At 44.7% G+C, this 14,627-nt stretch overlaps 1 protein-coding gene across 5 annotated transcripts in view; it reads right to left on the minus strand.

Moving 5' to 3' along the window:
• The window catches only part of LOC109874168 (lysine-specific demethylase 6B), a 37,220-nt gene extending 23,770 nt beyond the window's left edge, over positions 1-13,450 (minus strand). The window contains exons 1-2 of one of the 5 annotated variants that reach the window (XM_031808934.1): positions 13,198-13,449; positions 8,020-8,173 (exon numbers count right to left, since the gene is read on the minus strand). The gene's annotated coding sequence lies outside the window, so the exon portion shown is untranslated. Of the gene's footprint in view, positions 1-544; positions 675-1,028; positions 1,243-8,019; positions 8,177-13,197 lie in introns of those variants that run through there. The other 4 variants (XM_031808935.1, XM_020465977.2, XM_031808937.1 and 1 more) reach the window with 4 other exon arrangements.
• Positions 13,451-14,627: the final 1,177 nt, after the last annotated feature.

Genomic DNA, 14,627 nt, shown 5'->3' on the forward strand with positions numbered 1-14,627 from the left:
GTTCATTGTGCAAGTAGACGCCTCAGATACGGGGCTCGACGCCGTCTTAGCTCAGGGTGAAGGCGAAGCAGAGAGGCCTATCTCTTTATAAGTTGGAAGCTCAGTGATCAGGAACAGAGATATGCTACCGTAGAGAAAGAGGCCTAGCAATTAAGTGAGCCCTCGATTATCTCCGGTACTACCTACTCGGGCGTAGGTTTGCCCTCGTTACTGACCATGCTCCCCTCGCGTGGATGGCCAGCAAGAGAAACAATAACAACAGAATAGCCAGATGGGAATACAGACGCGCGACCAAGATGGTGCGTCTGGTGCCCGACCCTCCAGTCCGGTCCTGAGGGGGGAAGTATGTGGAAGGACCACCAGAGGGCAGGCTGCTCCCACTGACAGTAGCACAGCCCAGCATGTGAGTCAAGGTGATCAGAGGCAATTAAGCACAGCTGATGGTACTAATGAGCTATTCTCTTCTCCCTACAAGAGAGAGGAGGGAACTGGCAGACGGGGGAGAAAGAAAAGAGTGTTTGCTTCTCCAAGGGAGAGGACGTACCTTTCAGAAGGGAGATGAAGGGGACAAACTACCTCGATCCGGACCACCACCCGAAGGGACCTCTCCACGGACGGATCGTTAAGGCGGTGACACACCCATGATTTGTGTTATAGTTTAAAGATACTCTCCTTATGTTCCTTATTCTTGTAAAGAAGATTTGTGTTTTCCTTGGGAGATGATCCTTGATTGTGTTGTAGTGTTTAAGAAGAAAGAAATACCTCAATAGAGAACTTTGTTCAATTAAGAATTCATTAATGAACAATTACCTCTACCTGACTCGTTTATTCCACCTTTCCGCTTTAGAGCAACCTCAAGGTACTTGGTCCGCTTACATAATGTACAGATAGCACAGATAGCCCAAAAATATACTTAAGTAAAAGTAATTTACTTACACCACTGTACATGTTAATGCACCTCCAACACTGCACTACAACTCCCTACAATGGTACACATTATAACTGCTATCGTCCACATGCCTACTTACCTTTAGGCACTGGTCCAAGATCAGCTTTACTTTAATAACAACAAAGAAATTAGTTGCAGCTACACACACACACAACACTATCCTCTCCTCTCTCCTTTTCTGTTTCACTTTCTCTCCGTGTCTGCCTCCTAAACAGTAGTTTGTTTGGGGTGAGCAGGCAGGCAGTTTATCACCAGTCAACCAGACCTGCACCCTGCATCCAGCCCCTCTCTGATCACCAACTCCCAGCAGCAACTGCAGCCTGTGGCCAGCCACTGATAAAGGCCTGCCTGCCTGGTTCTCTGAAGAGGACGGATCATAGCAACCGCTTTAGTCTCCAACCATTCTAGTCTGGGCATAAAGAGGGCCACAGAGATAGCAGGGAGGTAGAGAGAAAAGGGGGCAGAGCTGATTTGCAATTTATAGATGGAATATGCATGTGTGAGACAGCAACAGAAACTGAGAACGTGTGTGTATGAATGTACTTTATCTGAAAGTGAAAATGACTTTCCCATTTTTTTAATCTTATTTTTATTTCACCTTTATTTAACCAGGTAGGCCAGTTGAGAACAAGTTCTCATTTACAACTGCGACCTGGCCAAGATAGCGCAAAGCAGTGCGACACAAACAAAAACATAGTTACACATGGGATAAACAAATGTACAGTCAATAACACAATAGAAAAGTCTATATACAGTGTGTGCAAATCTAGTAAGATTATGGAGGTAAGGCAATAAATAGGCCATAGTGGTGAAATAATTACAATTTTGCAATTAAACACTGGAGTGATAGATGTGCAGAAGATGAATGTGCAAAGAGAGATACTGGGGTACAAAGGAGCAAAATAAATGAATAACAATATGGGGATGAGGTATTTGGGTGGGCTATTTACAGATGGGCTATGTATAGGTGCAATGATCGGTAAGCTGCTCTGACAGCTGATGCTTAAAGTTAGAGAGGGAGATATAGGTATTCAGCTTCAGTGATTTTTGCAATTTGTTCCAGTCATTGGCAGCAGAGAACTGGAAGGAAATGCGACCAAAGGAGAAGTTGGCTTTGGGGGTGCCAGTGAAATACGTGCTACGGGTGGGTGCTGCTATGGTGACCAGTGAACTGAGATAAGGCGGGGATTTACTTAGCAAAGACTTATAGATGACCTGGAGTCAGTGGGTCTGGCGACGAATATGTAGCGAGGGCCAGCCAACGAGAGCATACAGATCGCAGTGGTGGGTGGTATATGGGGCTTTGGTGACCAAACGGATGGCACTGTGATAGACTACATCCGATTTTCTGAGTAGAGTGTTGGAGGCTTCTTTGTAAATGACATCGCCGAAGTCAAGGATCAGTAGGATAGTCAGTTTTATGAGGGTATGTTTGGCAGCATGAGTGAAGGATGCTTTGTTGCGAAATAGGAAGCCGATTCTAGATTTAATTTGGAAAGAGTCTGGAAGGAGAGTTTACAGTCTAACCAGACACCTAGGTATTTGTAGTTGTCCACATATTCTAAGTCAGAACTGTCCAGAGTAGTGATGCTAGACCGGCGGGCGGATGCGAGCAGCGATCGGTTGAAGAGCATGCATTTAATTTTACTTGCATTTAAGAGCAGTTGGAGGCCACGGAAGGAGTGTTGTATGGCATTGAAGCTCTATGATGTTATGATGTTTATAATAATGATAATACTACTCTGTACTAAAGCACAATGCAAACACACATGCACATAAGACATTTGTCTCTTATATGTTCCATATGGACAGCTGTACATTGCAAGTTATTACATGTCCTAAATGATCTTTCTGACTAAATTGTGGTTTGCAAATTAGCTCCATTCCATTCAGATGTTTGGTACAGTAGTTGCAGTGACAAGAGAAAACAAGGCCAGTCAGCTGTGTGTGGCCATGCCCATGTCTGACCTACCTTTGAATGAGTCTCTCCTTTCTCTCTCTTAATCCTCATCCTTTTCTCTTATCCCTAGATACTATGATGCTAAACTGAAATGCCAGTTTTGCCTGTTATGGTTTTACTACTTTTCTTATGCACTGAATAAATAACTTCAAGCGCTGCCCATCCATAGGATCTGCTCAATTAATACAATTGTGTGTGCGAGTGTGTGTGTATGCTTGCATGCGTGTGTGTGTGTGTTTGCGAATGCGTGTTTGGAGTCAAGTCAAATTGAGGTAAACATGCTGCCTTATTATCAGTAAAACCCTAATATTCCGACCCAGGGAACTAGCCTGTGACTCAGTGAATCAGAGTAAACACACATTGTACTCATTGTGTAAAGCAGCCAGAAACACTAATTCCTTCCTTCCTTCCTTCCTTCCTTCCTTCCTTCCTTCCTTCCTTCCTTCCTTCCTTCCTTCCTTCCTTCCTTCCTTCCTTCCTTCCTTCCTTCCTTCCTTCCTTCCTTCCTTCCCTCTCCACTGCTCCTTCACTTGTCTGGCCACTCAATCAGCCACACCCCTCCCCCAACTTCTGTGCACTTCATTCTGATGAATGGACAATCGCTCTTTCAAGCAGGGGTTATGGATGGATGGATGGATGGGGGGGGGGGCTGCTCAAAGTAGTCCTTGTGCATAGAGTTGTATGGTTTGTTAAACTCTGAAATCAATGGTTTTTGTTTGACATACATTTTAAAGTGAAAGATCTGAGTCAAAGTGTAATTCTGTTACCGTCGAATTGCCCAAAGCGATATAGACTTTAGGTAGAACAAGAACTCAGAACATTTTATGAGACAAAGTTATCAAATATATGGTCAGAGTGTTTGAGGGCTGCAACTATGCATTATAATATCTTGATTCTATAGTGTTCTTCCAAGTTACATATCCAATAATCTAGCACTTCTAGAGATCTATGCTCCATGGATGCATTCTTCACCATAATGTATGTCAGATCTAGTGAGTCCACAGGTACATGTCTGCCTCCAGGCTTGTGCCATTAATGAATTAGGACAACAAAAGGAGGACAGGTGAGAGGGGCATCAAGAGTGGTAACATGATATCAGCCGTGTGTGTGTTTTTCTAATGTATTTTTTATTTATTTAACTAGGCAAGTCAGTTGAGAACAAATTATTATTTACAATGACGGCCTACGGGGGAACAGCGGGTTAACTGCATATTTTTACCTTGTCAGCTCGGGGATTCAAACCAGCAACCTTTTGGTTACTGGCCCAACGCTCTAACCACTAGGCTACCTGCTGCCCCAATGTTTGTCTATGGAGTGTGTGTGCGTGCACGTGTATGTATGTGTGTGTGCACGTGTGTGTGTGTGTGTGTGTGTGTGTGTGTGTGTGTGTGTGTGTGTGTGTGTGTGTGTGTGAGAGAGACCACAGAGGGATTATAGTATGTCAGCACATAGGAAATCTCTCTAATTCAGGGGGTGAGAGGGTGTAGGGGAAAAATAGCTATTTTTACACCCTCCTTGTGTCCACAGGCAGAGAATAGACTTTGCTTACTCATCTACTGTAGCCGTCAATATACAGCAAACACTGTATACACACATACACTAACCCTCTCTCACACAGCTACCAGTATGCAGCACTGTGCATTGTCTCTCACAGAAACATTATGCACACAAACAAATGCACACACACACACACACACTTAGAATAATAAAGAATGTATTGTTTATACAAAATACATGATAGATAGACCGCTCATACACTGTATATACAAAAGTATGTGGACATCCCTTCAGATTAGTGGATTAGACTATTTCAGCCACACCTGTTGCTAACAGGTGAATCAAATCGAGCACACAGCCATGCAATCTCCATAGACAAACATTGACAGTAGAATGGCCTTACAAAAGAGCTCAGTGACTTTCAACATGGCATTGTCATAGGATGCCACCTTTCCAACAAGTCATTCCGTCAAATGTCTGCCCTGCTAAAGCTACCCCAGTCAACTGTAAGTGCTGTTATTGTGAAGTGGAAATGTCTAGAAGCAACAACGGCTCAGCCGCGAAATGGTAGGCCACACAAGCTCACAGAATGGGACCGCCCAGCACTGAAGTGCGTAGCGTGTAAAATTAGTCTGTCCTTGGTTGCAACACTCACTACGGAGTACAGCGTCAGCACAACAACTGTTCGTCCGGAGTGTCATGAAATGTGACTCGTTTCAGGTAACTAGGCGTATGTCGCGAGTCACTACTTCACTTTCTTTTTAACCAAAATGTGTTTTTTGGCAGAAATGCCTTCTGGAACATGTGAACTTTCATGTGCCTTAATAACAGACTTGTATGCCATCTGTAAATACGAATAAAATTGTTAAATTATGAGCCTAGTTGGATTAGCCACAGAAAAAGACAGCAATCTTCCCGGTAGCCATGATTTCGCTGAGATAATGAATGGGCTGGACATGCCGAGAGATGAGTTCAGATTGGTCTGCAATATAACACACTTCTGTCTATTTGAGCTGGTCAGTATGTGTAGGTAATCCTGTCTACACAGCTTTTTTTTATTTTTAAGTATTGCATAGTAGAACTGCATAAGTGTTGCTCTCCACTTTCTGAAGGACCAAGTTTTGAAATCAGTGGAATTAAAGTATGATAGCTAAGGAGATGGAGAAAACAACTGTCTCTGGATTACATCTTCAAATTAAGGGCAACCATGGCATTTGTGACAGGGAGAGGCATCCATCCATGATGTATAAGGGTAAGATAGTCTAGCTAGCTACATTTTTCAGATATTAGACATTTCTAATTATGACAGAAAGTCGTTTTCATTTCAAGTTAGTATACTGTTAGCTAGCTAGCTAACATTAGCTGGCGGGCTTGCAAGCTAACATTACATGTATGATCTTATTATTCGTATCTCAAAGCCATTTGCTTTGCTAGTTATAGACTAATGTAAGCTAGCTAACATTGAACCTGGTTGGTTAGCTACCTGCAGATTAATACAGGGTAGTAACATCATGAGTTGGGATTATGGTTCATTTTGACCTAGCAAGCTAGCTACATGTCTTAACAAAAGACTCCACTATGCAAGTAACCATTTCAATAGACTGTTACTGCGACAACTGTTGATCGACGTAGCTGGTAAATTTGCTCTGGCTATCTACTCCGATTACAGAGCACTCTCATCTGAGTGTGCCAGAGCGCAGAATAACTGATGAATTTACGAATGCTCAACACCCAATGAATATGGCCGGTGTCAGTAAACGTTGGCAAAAAAAGTAAATTGCTGCCAGCAGCACAGTTAAAGTCACCAACGCTCTGGATAACATAAAAACAGCCTAACCAACTCTGCAAGGGTGAGTAAAATGGTCAGTTAGCTGTTCTCTCATTTGTATCTAGAAGTAGCTAGCAAGCTAGCCAATGTTAGCTTTGTTGTTAGACTGTTGTTGTTAGGACAGAACGCTCGGATCAACCCTTAAAGAGATGGGTGGGGCTAAAGCTTAAGAGGGTGTAAACGATGCTGAAACATTCAAAGGCCGTTTTCTCAAAAGTGAGGTTACAAGTTTATCAATTTTCAAAGCAGAATTACTTTCCCATTGTTCCTCAAATACAGTGTATGATATACCATTTTGTAGCTCTGTGTCTCTGCTTTTATCCAATGTAAAAAATACAATTTCAAATTTTGCTACATAAGACCAAATCAAGGCGGTTGGTCACAAACGGGTTTCAATGGCCGAGCAGCCTTACACAAGACCAAAAACACCATGTGCAATGCCAAGCGTCGGCTGGAGTGGTGTAAAGCTCACCGCCATTGGACTCTGGAGCAGTGGAAACACGTTCTCTGGAGTGATGAATCACGCTTCACCATCTGGCAGTCCGATGGACAAATCTGGGTTTTGCGGATGCCAGGAGAACGCTACCTGCCCCAATGCATAGCGCCAACTGTAAAGTATGGTGGAGGCTAAATAATGGCCTGGGGCTGTTTTTCATGGTTCGGGCTAGGCCCCTTAGTTCCAGTGAAGGGAAATCTTCACGCTACAGCATACAATGACATTCTAGACGATTCCGTAATTCCAACTTTGTAGCAACAGTTTGGGGAAGGCCCTTTCCTGTTTCAGTATGATAATTCCTTTGTGCACAAAGCAAGATCCATACATAAATGGTTTGTCGAGATTGGTGTGGAAGAACTTGACTGGCCAGCACATAGCCTTGACCTCAACCCCATCGAACACCTTTGGGCTGAATTGGAACACCGACTGCAAGCCAGGCCTAATTGCCCAACATCAGTGCGCGACCTCACTAATGCTCTTGTGGCTGAATGGAAGCAAGTCCCCGCAGCAATGTTCCAACATCTAGTGGAAAGCCTTCTCAGAAGAGTGGAGGCTGTTTTCGCAGCACAGGAGGGGACCAACTCCATATTAATGCCCATGATTTTGGAATGAGATGTTCAACAAGCAGGTATCCACATACTTTTGGTCATGTAGTGTATCTCATCTATGTCTGGTCCACATCACACACACAATACAGTATACAGAGTTACAATGGTCAGCGTGTCTCTAGTGCTTCCTGCCTGGTGCCTGAGATCACCATAGCAATCAATAATGATTCCATTTCCTCCACAAATGCCTCTATCTGTACTCCCCCACTACTATTCTACCCCAAGCCATGTCTCACACATGACCTCTAACACACACATGCAGGAATTGTGTTTCCCATGCAGAGAGAGGGAGTAGAAGGAGAGTCAGAGAGAGAGAGAATGGGCATTTCATAAGACAAATGGAGAAGTGTACTGTATAGCTGAGTGAGTGGAGGGTGGAGGAAGGGGGTGGCTCCACATTTCATCTTTAGTATCTCCAGCAGCACAAAGAGAGGGACAGTCAGTCAGTCGCTTCAGTCTGCAGCCCTCCATCTGTGTCTGTCACCAAGAAGACTGGTGTCTCCATCCATGACACTGTCACCAGAGAAATCACTGTCCTCAAACCTTACTATATCTCCACGGTAACTGGTGTCTCTGTCACCATAGAAATACATATCCCTCTCCGGGGCAACCTCGGTCTCTTACTGTGACCCCCTGCCAGTGTGTGTGTGTGTGAGAGGAGAAGGAGCATTTTAGTCTTACCTTGCTGCTGAGTGCTGTGAGAGAGAGAGAGAGGGGGAGACAGTCTCTCTGGTCCCAGCTGTGTGAAGAAGCCACTCACTCAGGGAGAGCGAGACAGCAGCCCACTTCAGCTTCAGTCTGACGTCCTGTTAAACAGAACGGGCATCCACTACCTCTGCTAGCCGGCACACACATACAAGCACAGGAGAGAGGGAGGAGAAACCACTGTCAGGTAGGACACAGATGTGAGGACATGAAAGGGGTTATTGTCTGAAAAGAAGGTATGTATTGCCATTCCATTCTTCCATCTTGTCATTCCTCTCTTGTCCTCCCCTCTCCCCCCTCTCTTTCCCTCTTTCTCTCCCGCTCTGTCACAAACACCGTTTTCTCTGGTGTGTCTCCCCTCAGTAGACAGACAAAGAAAGGGAAGGAATGGCTCAGTAGAGAAGGCAGAGAGGAAGAGTGAGAGAAGCGAGAGTGAGGATGGCCCTGCCCCCTTTGACCAACCAGTCGGATGTAATTTATTTTTGCCTTCCTTTCTCTGGCCACTCACATAACGCCTCGTCACATCTCCTATTCCAGCCCCATTCAACAAGACTAATTCCTGTCTACCTCACTCCTTCTCTCACTCTCTCTCTCCACATGTCTCTCACTCTCTACACATGTCTGTCTGTCTCTCTCTCTCTCTCTCTCCACATGTCTGTCTCTGTCTCTCACTCCACATGTCTGTCTCTGTCTCTCACTCCACATGTCTGTCTCTCTCTCACTCCACATGTCTGTCTCTCTCTCACTCCACATGTCTGTCTCTCTCTCACTCCACATGTCTGTCTCTCACTCTCTTTTCACATGTCTGTCTCTCTCTCTCTCTCTCTCACCACATGTCTGCCTCTCACTCTCTCACCACATGTCTGCCTCTCAATATCTCACCACATGTCGGCCTCTCTCACACTCTCTCTCATCCTGTATCCTTGGCAACAAATGATATAATTTACCCCAGAGTCAAGATCAAGACTCTGCTTTACAGAGACACCTTTCCTTCACTGTGTGCTTGTGTGTGTGTATGTGTGTGTGTGTGAGGCTGCACCTGACTGTCTGCACACCCCTGCTATTTGTGTGTGTGTGTACATTTGTGTATGTTTGTGCATGCATACACCAGTTTCTAGGGAAATGAAAGCATAAGGAAGGTTTCTATGCTCTGGCGGCTGACTTGTTTTTCAATTAGCGTGTGGATTTCAATGCAGAGGGAGTGTGATTGTGTATATCTTTGACACTCTCTCTCTCTGTGTGTGTGTGTGTGTGTGTGTGTGTGTGTGTGTGTGTGTGTGTGTGTAAATGGCCCTTGAGATACGAGTGTCAATGATATTATGACATTCCCATTATTATTACCCATTCGTTAGTTCAGATGTCGTTATGTGGGTTGTGTTATGTGGCTTGTGTTATGTGGGTTATGAAAAGGGGAAAAAGTCTAAAATCTGTTATTAATTGCATCTCCTATTAACATCTGGAAAGATAAACATCTAAGAGGATAAGTCGCCTCTAAACTGTGATGTGGGCCTATAGATGTTCATAAAGAACTGAAGTTCCCCCACTGCTGCAAGAAGCCCTGCTCCAATGACTTATTATTCAACCACACTACTAAACCAGTTACATTCCTTTCCTGAATAACCTTGTTCTTAGTCAACTCCTCCTCATCCACTATCTAGATGTTCCCTCCTCCATCCCTTTTTATTTTTAGTTCACCTTTATTTAACCAGGTAGGCTAGTTGAGAACACCTTTATTTAACCAGGTAGGCTAGTTGAGAACACCTTTATTTAACCAGGTAGGCTAGTTGAGAACAAGTTCTCATTTGCAACTGCGACCTGGCCAAGATAAAGCATAGCAGTGTGAACAGACCACACAGAGTTACACATGGAGTAAACAATTAACAAGTCAATAACACAGTAGAAAAAAAGGGGAGTCTATATACATTGTGTGCAAAAGGCATGAGGAGGTAGGCGAATAATTACAATTTTGCAGATTAACACTGGAGTGATAAATGATCAGATGGTCATGTGCAGGTAGAGATATTGGTGTGCAAAAGAGCAGAAATGTAAATAAATATAAACAGTATGGGGATGAGGTAGGTAAAATTGGGTGGGCTATTTACCGATAGACTATGTACAGCTGCAGCGATCGGTTAGCTGCTCAGATAGCAGATGTTTGAAGTTGGTGAGGGAGATAAAAGCCTCCAACTTCAGCGATTTTTGCAATTCGTTCCAGTCACAGGCAGCAGAAAACTGGAACTGGAACGAAAGGCGGCCCAATGAGGTGTTGGCTTTAGGGATGATCAGTGAGATACACCTGCTGGAGCGCGTGCTACGGGTGGGTGTTGCCATCGTGACCAGTGAACTGAGAAAAGGCGGAGCTTTACCTAGCATGGACTTGTAGATGACCTGGAGCCAGTGGGTCTGGCTACGAATATGTAGCGAGGGCCAGCCGACTAGAGCATACAGGTCGCAGTGGTGGGTGGTATAAGGTGCTTTAGTAACAAAACGGATGGCACTGTGATAAACTATATCCAGTTTGCTGAGTAGAGTGTTGGAAGCTATTATGTAGATGACATCGCCGAAGTCGAGGATCAGTTTTACTAGGGTAAGTTTGGCGGCGTGAGTGAAGGAGGCTTTGTTGCCCCTTCTCTTCTCTCCTCTCTTCCTATCTCTTCTCTCAAGTCAGGTGCCAGCTCCAGGGGTGAGACTGACCCTCCCACTCCTTCAGAATTTGTTTATACTAGAAGACATGTTGGCCTCAGTGACCAACCAGCCATGGTGCAGAATAACACTGAGCACAATAGACATCTGCCAATGGAAGTCATATGCTTTCAAATCTCCTATTTTAGTTGCCTCAATAGACAATAGTCTCAAAGTTAGCAGAAATGTTGAGGTTAAAGCAAAATGTCAAACCCTGGCTTTGAACTTTTCTGAAAATGACTCAAGAACAGTAGTGTCCCTCAACCAAAGAGGCAGAGACAACTGATTCCAATGCAGCAATAATCCTCACCTGTTACGCTACACTGACACACTGTGTTTGTATCAGCCTGCTGGTGGCATAGCAACCCAGTGCAGATGTTTTTCCCTCTGTGTGGGTGAACATGGCGGAGCCTCTACAGTCAGTGCAGGAACCACAATGATACTATCTTATATGGGGGGGGGGGGGGGGATGAGCTGCACCACCACACCACACCTGGCTCTGATCACACCTACACAAATAGAACAAACTGACAGAGAGAGAGCTGGGAAAGTGAGGGTTTTCACTTCTCAGCACTTAGGGTTGCAACATTCTGGTAACGTTCTCAAATTGCCCAGGTTTTCCAGAAATCCTGGTTGTAGGATTCTTCCAACTGGGATTTCTGAAAAACCTGGGAATTTTGGAAAATGTACTGAAATGTTGTCCCCCTACTTCTCAGTCAGACCTATAATAAATAACTGCACAAATCAGCCTGAAATACAGACGGACATGGTAGCAAACAGACAAACTGACACGTACACCCTCGACACCACAAACACTGATATGTATGTAGCCTACTGTAGGTAATCCATGTTTTTAAGACAATGTAAAGGCTGATATTGTCCTGAGTTGACACAAAGCAGAAAGCAGGAGATTAATATAAATTGCTTTTCTAAAAATAACTTTCTACAGCTCTGCTCTCCGTCCCCTTCTTTCCCACATCTACCTTCTCCTTCTCTCCAAAATGGAGGCTTCTTCCTCTGTATGCTCCAGAAAGCACAGACCTCAGAGGGGTACTGGAATGTACCACTGCAGGCTTGGAACAGGGGGGACGGAGGTGAGAGTCTTTTTTTACCAACAGACCAGGTGGCAAGAACACCAACAGACCAGGTGGCATTTCAAAGACGACAACAGTGAAGGAGTGTGTATGGTTGTGTGTTAGTGAGCGTGTCTGTGTGTGTGTTAACGTGTCAGAGAAAGTGTGTCTGGGCGAGTACATCCAAATGGCTGGTTGTCATGGTGATAATCACTAGGAACATGTATTGGCAGGGCAGGCACTGTATGATCTGTGACACTGCAGGGGGTGGAGGGGCTGTGTCCTCAGACAGCCATCACACTGACCCCTCACCTCTAAATATCAGCCTACTGACCTCTAACCCCAGCCTCTAATAACAAATACAAAAATTTACCACTAAATTCCTGCAATGAAACACAAACACCCACACAAATCTGACCACCTGGAACCTATTTGGGAGGAAATTAAAACAGACAGCTGGTGTGTGTGCTAAACATTAACCTCATAATAGAATCACCATGGTCAAGTGGTTGGGTGTACTGGTTGGTAACCAGTGGTGGACACAGAAGAAACACACCCTGATGCCCAGAGTGTGTGTTAGGGTGTTAGTATCCACGTGGGTGAGTTGTTGTGGTTTAACGAGGGGAAACAAGGCTATTCTTTACTCATTCTATTTGCAGCCACCAGAGGAGAGTGAGTCACTGTACTGTATAAATACTGCACTAAATGTAGGTCAACGATGCCCAACCATTTTTAGCACAAGGAAGACACCAGCGTCTTTAGCCCACTATCAGGCTCCCTGTCTGGGCTGTGCACACTAGGAAACCCCCTGGAAAGCTTGAATCTAAAAGGCCTGCATTGTCATTAAACTTCTGAACAATACACTGGGTATATCCAATTAATTTGAACCCCATAACCTTTTAGCCTTTTAGCAATAAACTGGCAAGCAGCACTCCCTATCGGAAAGCTTTCTATTGACACTATGTTAATCACCTCCAGCACGGGAATATAATGTTACTATCTCTGTTTTACTACCGTGTCACAGCAACCAAACACACTCATCAACACAGACCAAAAACACTGTTGCTATAAAGTACAAGTCGATGCCTGAGTCTAAACAGAGGCTTAGAGACAAATCAGCTGACTGTGTTTAAGTACAGTGTGTGTGTGGGCATGTGTGCATATGCATGTGTGTGGGTGTGCATGTTTAACTGTGCTGCACAATCTGCAGACATAGACAGAATACAGTATGTACACATTAAGCTACAGTTTGTGCATTGTGCTGTAGTCAGATATGAACACAGACTTACAGACATGTCCCAACACACAAACACCAGTAGACGTACCATAACAATATTTGCAAAAAGGCATACACAATTGCACACCTACTGAACACACATACACACATTTCTTGTTTTACCTGTTATTTCCTTTGTTTTCACACCTTGGCTCCTCTCCCTTTTCCTCTGTCCTCCTCCTCGTCTCCCCCAATCCTCTCCTCTTTCTCTCGTCCCTCTCCTCTTCTCCTGGTTTCCTCTCCTCTCTGATGCTCAGGCTCTAACACCAGACTGATCCACGTGCAGAGACCGGAGGGGCGGGGCCACACACCGCCATTTAATTCACACCGGCCAATGAGGAAGGAGGGTCTCCTCTCAATCATCCAATATTAAAAGGGGGAGGGGACAAAGACAGAGTCGGCAAGTTCGTTTTGCATTGCCTGGTGCCCCGGGTGGGAGAAGTTTGTTCATTTTAGACCATTCCATTGGTCCTTAACTGAAATCTCCTCCCACCTGGGGCACCGGGACATGCAAAACGAACTTCACCAATGAAAGATAGAGGGTGTGTGTGTGGATTTGGAATAAAGCCAACAGAACTAGAAGCTATTTTTAAACCACCACACTGAGGTAGCAAAGACTCCATTTTCTCTCTGGCAGATATTGCCCAAATCATACAGCATCCTCCATAATGACAACTGTAAAGCTTTCCATCAATACATTTATTTAAAGAAGTGACAGCACTGCTCCTACTGTTCCCTTACTGTATTCAAGTGCTGGAATCAGTTGTATTGTGCTCCAATCAGAGGGACTAACTCTCTCCTTCCATACTATATGAGACAAGCACTTTACATTTCAGTCATTTAGCACACTATTATACAGAGTGACTCACAGTAGTGAGGCCATACATTTTAATACTGGTCACCCATTGGCATTGAACCCACAACCCTGTTGTTGCAAGAACCATGCTCTACCAACTGAGCCACACAGGACCCCCTTTTCATCCAAACATAAGATTCACATGCCCTGAATCTTGTCTCGACTACTGCGTGAGCTCACAAAACCTTACATGCAAAAGTGCCACACGAGAGCAACATGGGAAGCTAATGACTGGGACTTCAATTATGTCAGAGGGTAAGACATTACGTCACAATAAATCATTTGCAGACAATATATTGGAGGAATATAGATTCATACTGGCAAAGTAGAAGGCTGCACAGACTGTCCTCTGATGGCTGTGTAGAAATGTATGTCTGTGTGATTCATCCGGAGAGAGGTGATTATGTGCTTGGCTCTGGCAGACAGACATTGGAATGAGGGATGACAAATAAGTAGTAGAGGGCGGCTGACCAGGCCAGCAGCACTGGACCCACAGGATGTCAGGTGACTTCTACATGGTCCGGGGGAGGCGGGGCAGGGGGCACTGGGTTTATGTAGGGAGGGTCTTGGTTACATGACTCACAGCCCATACCCTCTAGAGCTGCCTCTCACTGGCCCCTTCTCCTCACCTCACCCACAATCAACCAATACACCAGAGACACAGAGAGAGTAAGAGTAGTAGATAGACACATACCGC

Source organism: Oncorhynchus kisutch, linkage group LG29 (genome assembly GCF_002021735.2).
Source record: "Oncorhynchus kisutch isolate 150728-3 linkage group LG29, Okis_V2, whole genome shotgun sequence".
In the NCBI taxonomy this organism is placed as follows: Eukaryota; Metazoa; Chordata; class Actinopteri; order Salmoniformes; family Salmonidae; genus Oncorhynchus; species Oncorhynchus kisutch.